At 43.6% G+C, this 17,511-nt stretch overlaps 1 protein-coding gene across 1 annotated transcript in view; it reads left to right on the top strand.

The window, feature by feature from the left end:
- The first annotated feature begins 1,191 nt into the window (after positions 1–1,191).
- The window catches only part of b3gnt7 (UDP-GlcNAc:betaGal beta-1,3-N-acetylglucosaminyltransferase 7), a 28,065-nt gene continuing 11,745 nt past the window's right edge, over positions 1,192–17,511 (top strand). The window contains exon 1 of the mRNA XM_078207372.1: positions 1,192–1,385. The gene's annotated coding sequence lies outside the window, so the exon portion shown is untranslated. The remainder of the gene's footprint in view (positions 1,386–17,511) is intronic.

Genomic DNA, 17,511 nt, shown 5'->3' with positions numbered 1-17,511 from the left:
CAGATACGGAAGCAGTCCATATCCATGTTTCACAGAATTCTAATCTCTTATAACTTGAGCTATACCTGTTCCAAAATAAATCACCAAGTATCCCTCTAAAACCAGCTACCAAATAGTGAACAAGATGATCCTGCCCTAATTGTCCCTGCAAGTTCCCTTCCCACAGAGAAATATCTTACCTCAAGAGGGTCCTTAATGTGGCACACCTGAAATCACTCACTCACTAATGAACATTTATTGGGAAGTTGTTTCTCCCAACCTGCACTCCAGTTTTACCATTCAACTCTTCACATCCAACTGATTGGGTAGACCACAGTCAGGTTAACATCTAATCCAAAAAATACCCCAGCCTTGCCTGCACAGTATTTCCTCACTACCCACTAATAGAGGGGGCTTGAACCTTCAACTTTATGACCTAAGAGTGCGACCAACCGAGCCAAGCTGACCCTGGATGAATTGACACTATTAGAATAAAGCTGTCATGGTCCTCAGCATCCCTTATCCACTTGCATGGATGAGCCAAAATACAAATACTGCTAGAATATTCGATGGTGGGGTATGACTGAAGCATCAACACTATATTCTGCACCCTCTTATTTCCTATGTACTCCATGCACGGTATGTTTTGTCTATATAACGCACAAGAAACGATACTTTTCACTGCTTTGACAAAGGGTCATTTGGACTCAAAACGTCGGCTCTTTTCTCTCCTTACAGATGCTGTCAGACCTGCTGAGATTTTCCAGCATTTTCACTTCTGGAATACTTTTCACTGTATCCTAATACATGTGACAATAATAAATCAAATCAAAAGCTGGCCTTGCTCTAAGTCTTGGCTCACTTTCTTCCAATGGTTACTAGAGAACAATCCGTACCCAATCGTTTTCTCCTAGGCAGGCACACACAGACCATTTGTAATGCCTGCACGATTGCTCTGATTGAAACCACGCGTCACGGAGTAAGGGACTGAGGATGGTTCTATGTGAACCGGGTTCAGGTTATCTATACCCGGACTAATCATTAGCTTGCCTCTATATTAAACAGAGCTAAAGAACTTATTAGTAAAAGATTAAAAAGGAGATTCTGGACATCCAAGCAGCCAGATGTATGAAAGGACAATGCAAAGCAAGGAGTGTCTCCTGACGTGCGCAGTATATTACTTCCGCCGGGTGTCTTTTGATAAGATAATGAACAGGCAGCCGAAGCTGTTAATGACTTGGAGGCAGTGTTAGAGTTTACACACAGTTACGCTCTGGCTCGACTTCTGCTGTTTCGCGTAAACCCAAAGGATTTAGGTAAATGCTGAGCAAATTAAATCCCGAATGGTTAAGTACACGCCCTTCAAACTTCTCTCTAAATTAAACCTCTGGATCCCACTTTTTAAGGTAAGTGAAATACTTCTTACAGAAATTATGCGGAATTATTGTAGAAAATGTTGTATCAAGAGACACTTTGACGGTGTGCGTTCGCTGCGAAGTAAGGGACTGAGTTTTACTAAAAAATGTAACTTGGGGCGTGAATTGGGATCCAAATGAAATGAAACCTGTTAAAAGTCACAACTTTCCCATTCCCAACTCAGCGACTGTGGACATTGGTTAAATGTCAGGACTGGCGATCATTGCAGGGCAGTGATTTTATTTGTGGTCAGTCATGAAACGGTGGCGTGCGGGGCGGTTATTAAATGTGTTTTTGTTTAAACCAAAATGAAGTTTTTAAACATCCTTATCCCCGAGAACTGAATTATCTGCTATTCACTTATAAGTTTCGGCAGCTCCGTTTACATCAATGGTGTTAAACCTTTCAATGTTGAAGAGGAGCAAACAGTATGTTACTGAACTAAGCTTTAACTATTTTCAATCCAGCAGCAACCCAGACAATCTCCCGTTACACGAGGGAGCTCAAAGTCAAATTCTAGGTTCATGAAGTGGACCAGAGTTCAGATTTAATTCGATTCCCGTATTAGAGTCCAGGTGTTGTCGCTTTTATGATAAATATTTCTTGCAGATAAATAGCAAAATTGGAGCAGTAGAGTAAAATTTTAATATTGATTTGATATGCTGGTACATTCAACCACATTCTCACAATGGCCAAATAAATCAATGTTGGATTAATCTCTACAAACCACCCCGAGTTCATCTATCCTCCTTCCTGAATCCACACCAGTACTCACTCATTCACTCCCTCTCCCTCCATTCCTGCTGACATTCACTCCAGTGATTCCTGCTCCGCACTTCTGTTTCTTCCACCCAACACCCCAAGTAAATCTGTGCTGTCCCTTAGCCCCATTCCCAATTCGAACTTACTTTAGCGATGGGGAATGAATCGAGGACTGGATGGCATAAATTTGAGATCTCACCAAATAGATTGTTCTAAAGCGGTGGGGGGGTTGTCCAGGAGCACAAGTTCATCGGATAGTTCAGGCAACATGTGGGGTTGACAAGGTCGTCATAAAACAGAAGGCAAATAGATGTTTAAGTTATGAAATGGAATAAGAAGGCAGAGTTTGAGGAACCTCTTTATAAAGCCTAATTGGGATCTTTGTGGTATTGGGTTCCACACAATAAGAGAGGGTATGAAACAGATTTGCATATCAGGAAACAAAAATACATTAAGAAATACTTGGATTACTGCACAGATTGCATAACAATATGGTAAAGGTATTTATAACTCTGAAAAGATGAAGTAAATAGTTTCCTGATTTGAGGAAGCAAGAACAAGGGAATGTAGATTTCAAATTTAAATGTGATGGAGAACAAGAGGAATGTATTTCTACTGGGAGAATGTGAAATTATCTTCCAGAATTAATGGTTGATGATTATCAAGATTAGTTTGGGTTGAGATGAAGGGATATCGGAACAAGATGGGGAGATGTGATTGACTATTTACTAACGTGAAGATACATACACATGGACTGATTGGGTTGGTTAGTTGATTTCTAAGTGATAACTTCTATGTAGTTAAGTGACTCTGTAATGTAGAGGAATCTGTTGATGTTTTGCCACATGCTGAGTGCAGTTGTATGTTCCAGTAGAGTGAGCTGAATGTGTGAGCCTGTGCATCGCCAAGGGTGGAATTTTCTCAAATTGTAAGTGTTGAACAGGCAAGAAAAGAGGTTTGCTCATGTGCCTCGATCAACTGGTATACTGGGGGATCTGGTTTACCCCCTCCCTGGACATCACCACCTTGGGCGTGAGGGGGATCTGGTTCCCACCACCCTCCCCGGACATCACCTTCTCGGGCCTGAGGCTGATTTCGCCGGCAAAATGGGGCTGGCAAGATCGAGAAGCGAGAAACCAGATTTGTTTTGTCGCCCGGTCGATTAGTGTGGTGAGCTGCTACAATCGAGCCCCAAGACTCCCTTCACACGCCCACCGCCACCCCTGATGTGGCTCCATGCAGTGACACGTGATAACTAGACTTCCAAGGTGGAAGTGCAAAGGATTTCTGAGGAACCTTGTTCCCCAGGTACGTGACGTGCAGATCCACTGGCATGTGAACATGCCCTAGCATCCAACAACCAGGTACCAGCCATGAGTCAAATTGTACCACTGCCTTGTAGGGCCAGCTCAGAAGGGACAGAAACACAGGAGTGGAGACCCATAGGAAGCTGATCCTTTAAATCAAGTCCTTTAAGCAACTTCCACAGCTGTCATTCCTCTGGATTCAATCCATAAAACCATGGGGAAGATGCAGGGCAAGTCTAGCTATGCACTTAAAACAAGTGGAGTAGGCACTTCACCTCTTACCGGTGAGGGATTCAATGTGGGAGAAAAGTTACAGATGGAAGCCCAGTTCGATTGGGAAAGATCAGGCATTCTAATGGCTGAGGACCAGTGACTGACCAATGAGGTGATGACCTGCCACCATTTGCCTACTGCTGTGGCTCTGTGAAGATTGTAGGTCCTTGCCTGACAAAGATCTCTATCCAAAGGTGAAGATTCTACATCTTGGGAGATGGAAAGTCCTGTGTCCTGACATGCATGAGGACTTGCAGCAGACGATATATGTAAGATGGCACTGATCCCTTGAGCTATATAAGTTCATTGTTGACATTGCTGCACTCCAAGTGGCCAACACTGGATCAATATGAGGCCAATTGTACCCTCTACTGGCATGGTATTGTACAGATGACCACTCTGAGCATAAAGTAGGCTTTGCTGTTAACAGCAGATTGGTACAGATAATTGAGATGACTACCATGACCTCTGTCTCAATCTCTCTCTACCATCTGCTGGAGTTTTTGCCACCATCATCTGCACTTGTGTCCATGCCAAGGACAAAGGTCTCCCTCACAAAGCTGTCTGATATTCTGGGACAAGGGGCAAAGTTATTTCTCCTCTGGGGTTTTAATGAAGGGTTGGATCAGATCGATTCAATAGTGTTAACGAATGAAAATAGACAGTGGCGACTGAACATTTTATACACTGCGGACAGGGCAGACTTTGGCACATGTCATGGTACTATCTGAGATCTGATCAGTGCTATGGAGACCTGATAATCACCAGAAGATGTACTCTGTTCTGCATTCTACACACCTACACCTATTAGCAGAGCAGTCTGTGATACAGGTGATGGTACAGTCATGGGGAAATACATGTCCTAACACACATCAACATTCCATGCATGACAGAAAATGTCATTCTCAGGCTTTCCCTTTGACCTGAGGGTGCACCAGATAAGAACAAAGAAAAATACAGCACTGGAACAAGCCGTTCAGTTCTCCACGCCTGTGCTGATCAAGATGCCCTAACTTTTTTTTTTAAACCTTCTGCCCTCACTCGGGCCATATCCCTCTATTCATGTACCCATCCAGATGCCTCTGAAGTGTTGGTAATGTGCCTGCTCCCTTCACCACCTCTGGCAGTGCACTCCAGGCACCCATCACTCTCTGCATGAAAAACTTCACCCACACATCTCCCTTAAACTTCCTCTCATCTCCCTTAAACCCCCTCTCACCTTGAACCTGTAACTCCTTGTAATTGACACTTCCACCCTTGGAAAAAACCTCTGACTATCCACCCTGCCTATGCCCCTCAAGTTTGTAGACCTCTACCAGGTCCCCCCTCAGCCTCCTTCAACACAGCTGTGATGTGCTCCCTAATCACTCCTTTTGTTTGCCCTTCTGTCCCACTTAAAACCACAATATCCCAGAATGTTAAGCTGCCAATCCTGTCCCTCCTTTAACCATGTCTCCATAATTGCAATAACATCACAATTCCATGCAGTAATCCAGGCTCTCAGTTCATCTGTCTTACCTGTTATACTTCTTGCATTGAAGCAAATGACCTCCAGTCCCGCTGAGCCCCACAGCTTCCCTCTGCCTGCTCTTACTCTATGCAATGTTTATCTCCGTCTCACTTTCCCCCCCCAATCTCTCCACTTTCTGGCCTGCTGTTCTGGTACACACACGCATCACCCGCCACACTTTAAACCCTCCGGAACAGCCTGAGCAAACCTCCTGCCCAGGATATTGGTGCCCCTCCAGTTCAGGTGCAACCCTTCTTGTACAGATCTCAGTGATCAATATATCTAAAGCCTTCCCACCTACACCAGCTCTTTAGCCACATGTTTAACTGTACTATCTCCCTGTTCCAAGTTTCATTAGCATGGGAAGTAATCCTGAGATTACTATCCTAGAGGTCCTGCCTTAAGATCCCGACCTAACTCCCTGAATAAGGGCGGCACAGTGGTTAGCGCTGCTGCCTCAGTACCAGGAACCCCAGTTCAATTCCGGCCTCGGGTCACTGTCTGTGTGGAGTTTGCACATTCTCCCCGTGTTTGCGTGGGTTTCCTCCGGGTGCTCCAGTTTCCTCCCACACTCCAAATATGTGATGGCTAGGTGGATTGGCCATGTTAAATTGACCCTAGTGTCGGGGATTAGCAGGGTAAATATGTGAAGTTTCGGGAATCGGGCCTGGGTGGGATTGTGATTGGTGCAGACTTGATGGGCTGAATGGCCTCCTTTTACACTGTAGGGATTCTATGAATTGTCCCATGACCTCTTCCTGCCTTTGTCATTAGTGACAATGATATCTGCCTGTTTACCCTCCTCTTCTTTCAGGATGCCCTGTACCTGCTCAGACATCCAGGACCCTGGCACCAGGGAGGCAACACATCACCCTAGAGTCTCATTTGCAGCCACATAAAACGCCTGTCTGTGCCCTTGACTATCGCGTCTCTACTACTATCACTTGCTTGGATTTAGCCTGACTCTGCTGTACAGCAGAACCATTTGTGGTTCAACAGGCCTGGCTGCTGCTGGTATCTTTGGTATCTTCCCCTGAGAGACTCTTCACCCCCCCCCCCCCCCCACCCCAGCTCCCCAACAATATCCAGAATGGTATACCTGTTATGGAGGGGTATACCTGCCTGCCCTGGTCGTCACCCATCTACCTATCTGGACCTGTGGTGTGACCATCTCCCTGAAGCTAGTGTCTGTCACACTCTCTGCCCCCTGTAAGCTCCGCAATGTGTCCGGTTGCTGCTCCAACTAAACCACGCGGTCTGAGGAGCTGCAGCTGGTCACACTTCCCACAGATATAGTTGTCAGGGACACTAGAAAGTTCCTGGATCTCCCACATCCGGCAGGAGGAGCATATCACTGCCCTAACTGCCATCTCTACTCTTGTACACTTAAAGATATAAGAATCTTGCCTTGCTTTTATTTACTTGTCCTCCTCATAGTGCCCTTTTTTTTTTTGGTTGGAATGGGAGGGAGAGAGGGAAACTAATGTAGTGTCTTGGGCTTAACCGCTCCTTGACACCTGTTCTTCGGCTATCCACAGAATAGTCAAGGTTTAGTTGAATCGACTTCTCCCAGAATCCTCTTTGTACCAGGTGCAAAACACCAGTCTGCTGCTCTACTGGGACCTACATTTATTGGCCCAGCAGCCTGTCAATCTGGATGGTCAACGAGCCACATTGGCTGCTTTGGACACTGTTTTATTAATGTTCTGGCAATCTGGTGCTAATTCCATCCAAATTGACAGATTAATTGGCAAATGATAACATCCATGGTGTCGCTCAGTTTGGCTCCACCTTAACGAGTGTGAAGCAAGTCTGTGTCCTGGCCCCTTCTCTGGTATCTCTGTTATACTGACCTGTGCTTTCCCAGCCAGCATGGAAGCGGTGTACATGACCAATTGGGGAAACTCCTGTTGAGACTGAATGCTAAGACAAGTGCGGCATATCCTGATCAGAGTACATTTATGCTGACAGTCAGATAGAAGATCAGCTCCAAAGGCTCATGGATCATCTGTTCCATGTGTCATGTACTCCCTTGCCATCGAAGTCAAGAAAACTATATTATGGGACATACAAATTAGGAGCAGAGCAGGGATAAGCCCATTGAGCCTGCTCTGCCATTTAATAAGATAATGGCTGGTCTGATAGTAATCTCCAATCTGCATCTCGCCTACACCTGTTAACCTATCATCCCCATGCTTAACAAGAATCTGTCCATCACTGCCTTAAAAATATTTACAAAGTTCTGTTTCCACTGTCTTTTCAGGGAGGGAGTTCCAAAGACCCTCACGTTTTGGCCTCATCTGTTTTGACTGGGTGACCCCTTATTTTTAAACAGTGACCCTTTTTCTCCGGATTCTCTCGAGAAAAGATGTGTGTCTCTATCTCCTGATCAGGGTCTAATGGAGCAGTCCAAAGCCTGTTAGCAGCAATCAAGCAAAGAAAACTTTGCCTTGAGCATGTGCACAGGATGGGAGATGGCCACGTTCCCAGGGATATGCTATACTGGGAGGTAACGCGTGCCAAGAGACCCATGGGACACTCAAAGCTCTGATTCCAGGATGTTGGCAAAAGCGACAACATATGGTTTCAAATGCTCTAAGGCAGACGCCAGTCCTGCAGCAAGACGTCAGCAGAAATCAGCCGGCAAGTGAGGATAACTTTGTTTATGGCAAACTTGCCTTTCCATAATTGGCTTGTTCCCAGCAAGTGCAACAACTGATCTGACCTGACTGCGCCAAAATTGAGGCTGCATTCCTATCATCGCTTGCGGATGGCAGAATGACGATAAATGTAGTTTTGGTTTTGTGGAAACTGTCCTCCTTTTACATTGAGGGGTATGTTCAACTCCAGGCAAGCAGCACGCATCTAAACGTGCATAATTACTTAGAGTTTGCAACTACATGGCTGAAGAAGAGTGTGCTGACTGGTGAGAAGAACAAATCATTGGCTTTCTCGTGTGGTCAAAGCAATGAACAAAGAAAACTACAGCACAGGAACAGGCCCTTCAGCCCTCCAAGCCTGCACCGACCATGCTGCCCGCCTTAACTAAAACCTCCTACCCTTCCAGGGACCATATCCCACTATTCCCATCCTATTCCTGTATTTGTCAAAATACCCCTTAAAAGCCACTAACGTATCGGCTTCCACGACCTCCACTGGCAGCAAGTTCTAGGCACCAATCTGTGTAAAAAAAAAAAATCTGCCTCGTAATCTTCTTTAAACCTTGCCCCTCGCACCTTAAACCTGTGCCCTCTAGTAATTGACTCTTCCACCCTGGAAAAAGCTTCTGACTATCCACTCTGTCCTTGCCCCTCATCTTGTAGACTTCTATCAGGTCACCCCTCAACCTCCATTGTTCCAGTGAGAACAAACCAAGTTTCTCCAACCTTTCCTCATAACTAATGCCTTCCAAAACAGGCAACATGCTGGTAAATCTTTTCTGTACCTTCTCCAAAGCCTCCACGTCTTTCCACATGGTAGTATAGTGAAAGCCAAAAGGATGACTGACTGGTTGCCAATGCCTTGGTAATATCTATATTGCTGACTGGAGGCAGCATCATCTATGAATCATTTACTATTGTTTCTGATTCTCAGATCTTGTGCAATCGGTTGCAAACTGACTTGGCATTCACTAAGAGACGCGTCTTGTCAATGTAATCTTGCTATAAGGTAAGCATAGACAAAGGGCAGCTTTGTATTGCAGTTCGTAGCATTCTGCCTTTGGGCCAAAAGCTCCCGGTTTAAGTTCCACTTTAGGACTGGCCAGGCAAGTATGTCCATAATGCAGCAAAACAGGTTGGTTGATCACCATCCAAGACTCCTCTAGCAGATCTCCTGGTCAGCCATGCTTAAGTGGTGCCCCTCAATATGTACCTTCTGACTTCAGGTTAGTGACCTATTCCAGAAAAGACTGACCATGGAAACCATATGTAAGCATGTATTCTGTCTGCCTCCTGCATTTTTTGACGTGGGAAGTATAGATATAGTAAGAATATAATTTTTTTTTGCTTAAATGGCAAGGTGTACTTTATTTGAAGTATGACAAAGTGAATAGGCTTTAGATGCTCAGAAAAGCAAATTTTTCTATTGTCCTAATGGTGTAAAACAATGGGGGGAAAAAAAGTGCAGCGTCAAGTCACTAGGATATTCTCGGATATGAATCATAGAATCCCTACAGTACAGAAGGAGACCATTCAGCCCATCGAGCCTGTACCGACCACAATCCCACCCAGGCCCTATTCCCGTAATCCTCATTTACCCTGCTAATCCTCCTGACGCTAGGGTCAATTCAGCATGGCCAATCAACCGTAACCCCCACGTCTGTAGGAGGAAACCGGAGGAAACCCACGCAGACATGGGGAGAAAGTGCAAACTCCACACAGACAGTGACGCAAGCTGGGAATTGAACCTGGGTCCCTGGCTCGCCACTGTGCCGCCCAGGGTTCTGCTTATGAAGAAATACCTTTTATAATTTTAGGCTTTTTACATTTAGAAAGGAGAAGATTAAGGGATGGCCTGGTAATATCATAAAGCTTGAAGCATTGCATGGTACAGTAAATAGGGACAAAATTTTCCATTGATTTGATGAAACCAATTTAAGATCATTACTAAGTAGTGAGGAGGCACAGGATGTTTAGAATGTGAAATTCAGTACCAGCATTGTTTAGGGAAATCGGATAATTGCTTGTTCTCCTGGGGATCTCCACTACAAATCTTCCTCCAATCTGAAAAACAACTGCTTATCACTAGTATTTCCTGTCATTTGCGTGCCTACTTTCCTTTTTATTCCAGAAGCTAGAATTTTGCTCAAGTACGCCACATCCACGCAGACATGAGGAGTTTGCACATTCTCCTCGTGTCTACGTGGGTTCCCTCCGGGTGCTCCGGTTTCCTCCCACAGTCCAAAGATGTGCGGGTTAGATTGATTGGCCATGCTAAAATTGCCCCTTAGTGTCCTGAGATGCGTAGGTTAGAGGGATTAGTGGGTAAAATATGTAGGGACATGGGGGTAGGGCCTGGGTGGGATTGTGGTCTGTGCAGACTCGATGGGTCGAATGGCCTCTTTCTGTGCTGTAGGGTTTCTATGATTCTATGATCAATGACATTGCCCTAATCAATCGTCTCTGTTACCACCTCAAACTCCAAGTTAGTTCAACATTGTTTTTTCTTACGAATCCATGTTGGCTCTGCTTAGTTATCCTGCATTTATTTAAGTGACTATTGATTTTGTCCCAGAAGTTTCCCCACCACTGACTGCTCTGTAGTTGCTGGCATTATCCTTGTACCCCCTTTTTGAACAAGGGTGTAACATTCTCCAGTCCTCCAGCACCAATCCTGTGTATAAGGAAGACTGGAAGATTATCACCAGTGCCTCTGAGATTTCCACTCTCACCTCTTTTTATCCTTGGATGCATCTCATCCAGTCCTGGTGCCTTATCAATTTTAAGTAAAGATAACCTTTCTAACACTTCTCAAATATAAATTGATTGCACCAGTCACCACCTCTCTTGCCTTGACCTGGGTAGTATCCACTCCCTTTGTAAGGACAGATGCAAAGTACTCATTTAATACATTTGCCATTCCTCCTGCCTCCACATGCAAGTCTCTTTTTTTTAAATCCTTAATCAGCCCAACTCTTTTACATTTCTTTTATTATTTCTATGCTTGTAGAAGACCTTGTGATATGTTAGCTGCTGGTCTCTTTCCATGTTCCCTCCTTGATTTTCTGATTAGTTTGTTACCCTTTCGCTCCACTTCTGTTACCCCCCCCCCCCCCCAACCCATCCTCTCATCATCCAGGGTGTTCAAGATTTATTTGTCCTATCCTTCCCCTTCAAGGGAATGTACCTTGATGTTGCCTGCAATACTATCTCTTTCAAGGTGGCTCATTGTTCAGCCACTGTCACTTCCGCCAACCTTTTGATTCTAACTCACTCGATTCAGATGCATTCTCATCCTATCAAAATTCCCCCAGTAAAATATTCCTGCTCTGGATTGCTCCTTGTCTTTTTTCCATGGCCAACTCAAAAGCTCTCCCACTGTTATTTGATCCTATTGGACAGCTCATTCCCAGAATCGGGTCCAGCAATGCCTGCCCTCTTGTTGCACCGAATATTCCAGGAACTTCCACCATTCTTGTCCCTTTACACTATTCCTATCCCAGTCTATGTTTGGATAATCGAAGATCCCCATTATAATTACTCTAATTCTTGCACCTCGCTCTCGTTTCTTTGCAAATTTGTTTCCATTTCTTACCTCTTGCCAGAAGGATTCCGTCCTTGATCCTTCTAGGACATCTTTCTCTCTCATACTGTAACACCATCTTTAATCAATACTATTCCTTTCTTGTCTCCTAAACTCCTTATACTCAGGAATATTTAACACTCAGCCCTGCCCTTTGAGCCAGGTCTGCATTATAGCATGAATATTGTTGTTCTATTTGTCAACTTGTCTCTCTAGCTCACCAATCTTTTAAACCACACTCTGTATTCGCATACATGAACACTAATCCTGATTTAGATTTAACTTTCCCCCTTACTCTGACCCCATCTAATGGTTTACTATAGCCTACTCTAGTTCTATCAAACTAAGTATTCTATTTACCTTGATACCACTCTCCGATATATCCTCATCAGTTAATACTTTTCTACTTCACACAGCCAGTTCTTCTTTCTTCTCTGAATTCCCCCTCAGGTTCCCATCCCTCTGCCAATCTAGTTTAAACCAACCGCCTCACAAATGTTCCTGCAATGATATTACTCCCAGTCCTGTAAAAGGTGAACTATTGTGGGCCAAGGACTGATCCCCTACTCCACAAGTTACATCTTTCCACTCTGAAAAGGTTCTCTGTGTCTACATGGGTTTCCTCTGGGTGCTGCAGTTTTTCCCCACAGTCGAAAGATGTGTAGATTAAGTGGATTAGCCAAGGTAAATGTGGGGGAGAGGGTCTGGGTAAATGCTCTGTCAGAGGGCAAGTGTAGATTCGATGGGCTGAATGGCCTCTTCTGCACTGTGATTCTCTGACCCATTTATTCCAACTGACAGTCCGTTTTCAATCCATGCTGATGCACTTCCTCCAATTCCATGGGCTTTATGCACCAGCCTCTTATGCGGCACCTTGTTAAATGCCTTTTGGAAATCTAAATATACCACATCTACAGACTCCCCTCTGTCTATCTATTCACTCTGTTACATCCTCAAATTTGTCAAAACATGATTGAACTTTCATTAAACCATGTTGACCAGGTTTGATTATATTCAGCTTTCCTAAATGATTACCTATTTCTTCCAGCGTCTTGTCAATAATAATATTAAACTACCTGGCCTATAGTCCCCTGCCTTCTGCCTTTTTGGACATAAGGACATAAGGAGTAGGCCATCTAGCCCCTCGAGCCTGCCCCGCCATTCAATAAGATCATGGCTGATCTGAAGTGGATCAGTTCCACTTACCCGTCTGATCCCCATAACCCCTAATTCCCTTACCGATCAGGAATCCATCTATCCGTGATTTAAACATATTCAACGAGGTAGCCTCCACCACTTCAGTGGGCAGAGAATTCCAGAGATTCACCACCCTCTGAGAGAAGAAGTTCCTCCTCAACTCTCTCCTAAACTGACCCCCCTTTATTTTGAGGCTGTGCCCTCTAGTTCTAACTTCCTTTCTAAGTGGAAAGAATCTCTCCACCTCTACCCTATCCAGCCCCTTCATTATCTTATAGGTCTTTATAAGATCCTCCCTCAGCCTTCTAAATTCCAACGAGTACAAACCCAATCTGCTCAGTCTCTCCTCATAATCAACACCCCTCATCTCTGGTATCAACCTGGTGAACCTTCTCTGCACTCCCTCCAAGGCCAATATATCCTTCCGCAAATAAGGGGACCAATACTGCACACAGTATTCCAGCTGCGGCCTCACCAATGCCCTGTACAGATGCAGCAAGACATCTCTGCTTTTATATTCTATCCCCCTTGCGATATAGGCCAACATCCCATTTGCCTTCTTGATCACCTGTTGCACCTGCAGACTGGGTTTTTGCGTCTCATGCACAAGGACCCCCAGGTCCCTTTGCATAGTAGCATGTTGTAATTTTTTTCCATTTAGATAATCCAATTTGCTATTATTTTCTCCAAAGTGAATAACCTCGCATTTGTCAACGTTATACTCCATCTGCCAGATCCTCGTCCACTCAGTCAGCCTGTCCAAATCTCTCTGCAGACCTTCTACGCCCTCCACACGATTCACTTTTCCACTTATCTTTGTGTCGTCTGCAAACTTTGTTACCCTACACTCAGTCCCCTCCTCCAGATCGTCTATATGAATGGTAAATAGTTGAGGCCCCAGTACCGATCCCTGCGGCGCGGCACGCCACTAGTTACCATCTGCCAACCAGAAAAGCACCCATTTATTCCGACTCTCTGCTTCCTGTCAGATAGCCAATCCCCAATCCAAGTTCACGTACCATGGGTACAACAAGGGCGTCACATTGGCTGTTATCCAATCTTCTGGTATCCCCCTGGAATTTAGAGAGTTACGAAAAACTCCAACTGATGGGTCCACTATCTCTACGGTCACTTCGTTAAAACTAATGGTTTAACAAGTAGTTTGTCAGATCCTGGCGATGTGTCTGCCTTTGGGATTCTTGTACAGGTCCGACCTGCCCCAGAACCAGTCTCAATACCTCCGAAATCTAAAGCCCTGCCCCTTGCTCCATTTCTCCAGCCAGGTATTGAATTGCTCATTCTTCCTATTCTTCTACTCGCAAGCGTGTGGCACTGGGAATAATCCTGAGATTGCTGCTCTAATTTCTTTCCTAATTCCCTGAAATCTGTTTTCAGGACCTTGTCTCCTTTCCTGTGGACCATGACCTCTAGATCATCGCCCTCCCCCAAAGAACGTTCTGCAGCCATTCTGTGACATCCTTGAGTCTGGCACCAGGGAGACAATGTACCATCCTAGAATCACATCTATGGCAGCCAAAACCCCTGTTTGCTCCTCTAACTATGGAATCCCCAATCACTGTAGCATTTTCACTTTTCTTCCTCCTCCTTCTTGTACAGCTGAGCCACCCATGATACGTGAACTTGGCTCCTGTCCTCCTGAGGAACCATCTCACTCACCAGCATTCTTAATGGAAAAGCAGTTAGTGATCAAGATAGCCTTGGAATTCCTGCACTACCTCCCTGTTAGTCAGATACTCTGCTGGCCACCCATTCCCTCCTCTGTCTGCATGCGTACTTAGCTACAGTGTGACCTCCTCTCTAAACATGCTGTTCACGTAATCCTCAGCCTTACGGATGCACCACTTTTTAAAATATTGATTCTGCTGCTCATGGTGACAAAACAGCATTTTCTTAGAATTGACAATGCCAGAATTTGTTGATCCGATTGACTGATTTTTGAAAAATGACCACAATACAACTTGCTAACAAACTGATCTGACCTATAGTTGTGGTTTTTGAAAATTGGTGGTCTGCAGGGTGATCTAAAATGTAACTCATTGCACAATGCTCAGGCCGGAACCCTCATCTCCACCACACACACGAGGTGGGATTTTCCAGTTGTGCTCGCCCCCAAACTAAAAAATCCCGCTGAAGGTCAACAGACTTTGCATAGTCCACCTCCCCAACCTGCTAAGTTTCCTGTGGCGGGCAGGATGGCAAAGTTCCAGTCATAATGTCATGCAATTAGACTCTGGTGTGCATGACCTAACCGTGAAAAACAATAAGCAAGGTTTACAATACAGTTGATATTTATTGTGGATGTAAGATTATTAATTCTCAGATTGTGATTTTATAACAATGGGACACATTCTGTTCTGAAAATATCTATACTTTTTTGTTTCTGTCTTAAATTTCCTTTTTATTAATTACCTTTTTAAACAATAAGTTTTCCATTAACTCAATTTTTTTATGGTGGCAAGTGAAAGCGGGTGGAGTCTTTTGTGGTCCAGAGATTAAAAACTGAAAACCACTTAGTAAATAGTTGTTGTTCTCTGCTGTGTGGCTGTAGAAAGATGCTAACAAGAATGTTGGATGATTCTTGTAGAGAGCAAAGATCATTTTGGAGTTGCTCACATTCTCTCTCGTGGTGACCAATCCAGAATGTTATTGACAAAGTTGTCACAGCATTTCGCCTGTCTTTTTATGCTGACCTTGAGAAAGCAGGAGAGGAAAAATGTTTTCATCTGAAAAGTTGTACAATCTTGATCTGAACGGATTATTTGCGGTCTTCCTGAAATGTATGCATTTCAAAGGCAGATATTAGTATCACTACAACTCCAGTTTAGTGCAGCTGAGATTCTCCTGTGTTAAAGCTTGTGTAACAGGCAGGCATTTCCTTGACGAAAGTTGAATAAAGGGACCTGAAAATACATCAAGTGTGCGATATTAGATATTGGTGACCTTATTCTGCAATCATAAAAGTTAATTTGTGATTGATTGGACCTGGAAAACTAATCTGTGTTATTTAACATCGCGATACCTCGAGGGCAAGTTCAAAGAGTCTTATTGCCCTACTGAATTTCACAATGCTTTTTTTACAGTTTGACGGAACAATAGGGCTGATCCTCGGAATTGTGTACAGGTGTGGTATTATTACAGTATTATTGGCTGTGGTTGAAAACTGTTTAACACTTCTGACAACTCATTTAATTATTTCAGTTACTGAACTTCTGGATTATAGTTTTGACTCCATGTGACCTAAGTTTGGAGCTGTAATTATAACTTTGAACAGTCATTTCTTTAATCGAATTACTACCTTGGACAGCACGTGTCTATTCTCTCTTGCCCTTCAATCCAACAGAGTTTTTACTATTGTAAATGTGATTTGTTTATTTTTAATTAGGCAAAAAATACAGTATTGTACACTGGCACTTGAACCATATTTCATTTAGCATTTCTTGTATTTGAAAGCAAAAAAAACCTAGACTTTTTTTCTACTGGAGTGCATTTTATTATGTTGAGACAGTATGTTGCTGTTTTTATTAAATAAGCTCAACTTGATGCTTGACCACCTTTTTAATATAAATTAGCCACATTTTGGCAATACCCCACATGGTACATGTTTGCCAGCATGGTAATGTATCTTGTTTCTAGTACAGTACCAGTGGTCAGACCAGTCAGGACATTTCCCAGGACTATAACAGATAACATAATTATCACAAATATGCAAGAAACCCACATTGTTACATAGAATCTTGCTGACAAAAGGCAATTAAGATATCCAATTCCTTAGTTTCCTCTTTTAATCAATCATGTGTAGATTGTGTGTTCGTTTCAAAACCTTAAGCAACTGCTCCAGCCCTCGTCCTTTTTTAATAAGTAGATTTACTCTGATTAAGTTAGATGCAGGCTTTGTGAAATAAATAAATAGGTGCATTTAAATAAAATGAAACAGATAAAAGAAAGTTCACTTGTATTATCATTTTAAATTGCATACAAACAGAAGTAGGGCCATTCAGCCCATCGAGTCTGCTCCACCATTCAATGAGATCATGACTAATCTGATGTGATAATCCTAAAATTGCGAAACACTAAGGTTCTGCTTTAGGGAGTTTAATCAATTTTGGGGAGAGGGGGGGTGGTGGTGGTGCTATATTAAATTAGATTTTCCTACCCAGGATGCCAGAACCTTTCCAAAGGTTTAAAATCCAAAATTTTATAACTGTTTCCCTTTGCTTAAGAAGAAGTAAGGAAACATCGCAGAATCTCACCATTTATATACATAACGCACACTTGAACCGTGAATTGCAATTTTGCTGAAAATTAGAAACTGTCAGTGTCATTCAGTATTTTTTTTCTACAATCTTAAACTTGTGTTGGATGTTACTTTATCTTAGTGATGAAAATCGGGCGAATGCTAATAGTGGCTCAAAAACAATCTTTAAAAATGTTGTCATAAAGGCAACCATTGCTCCTCTAACAGCACCCACCCCCCCCCCCCCCCCCTGCCTCCCAGCGTGCACAAGCTCTTCTATATTGAAGTGTCCTCGCCTGTACGCAGTTCCATGGTGGCAGTGTTTTGCACATGTGGCTGTCATTCACATACCAGTGTTGATGTGATTGATGTTATGCACAGAACATAAGCGTGCTCCATCTGTACTAGTACTTTCCGCAGGAACTGCCATATAACAATCTAATGTTGGAGCTCTGCCTTTCCAAATAATAGCTTAGTACCATCAGAGTTATAAAACATTCCAAGGCACTTCACAGGAATATTACAGAACAGAATTGGACACTGAGCCACGCAAGGAGATATTAAATCAA

Source organism: Mustelus asterias, chromosome 3 (genome assembly GCF_964213995.1).
Source record: "Mustelus asterias chromosome 3, sMusAst1.hap1.1, whole genome shotgun sequence".
In the NCBI taxonomy this organism is placed as follows: domain Eukaryota; kingdom Metazoa; phylum Chordata; class Chondrichthyes; order Carcharhiniformes; family Triakidae; genus Mustelus; species Mustelus asterias.
The sequence above is the reverse complement of the archived record's forward strand: the minus strand, read 5'-3'. Positions and strand labels throughout refer to the sequence as shown.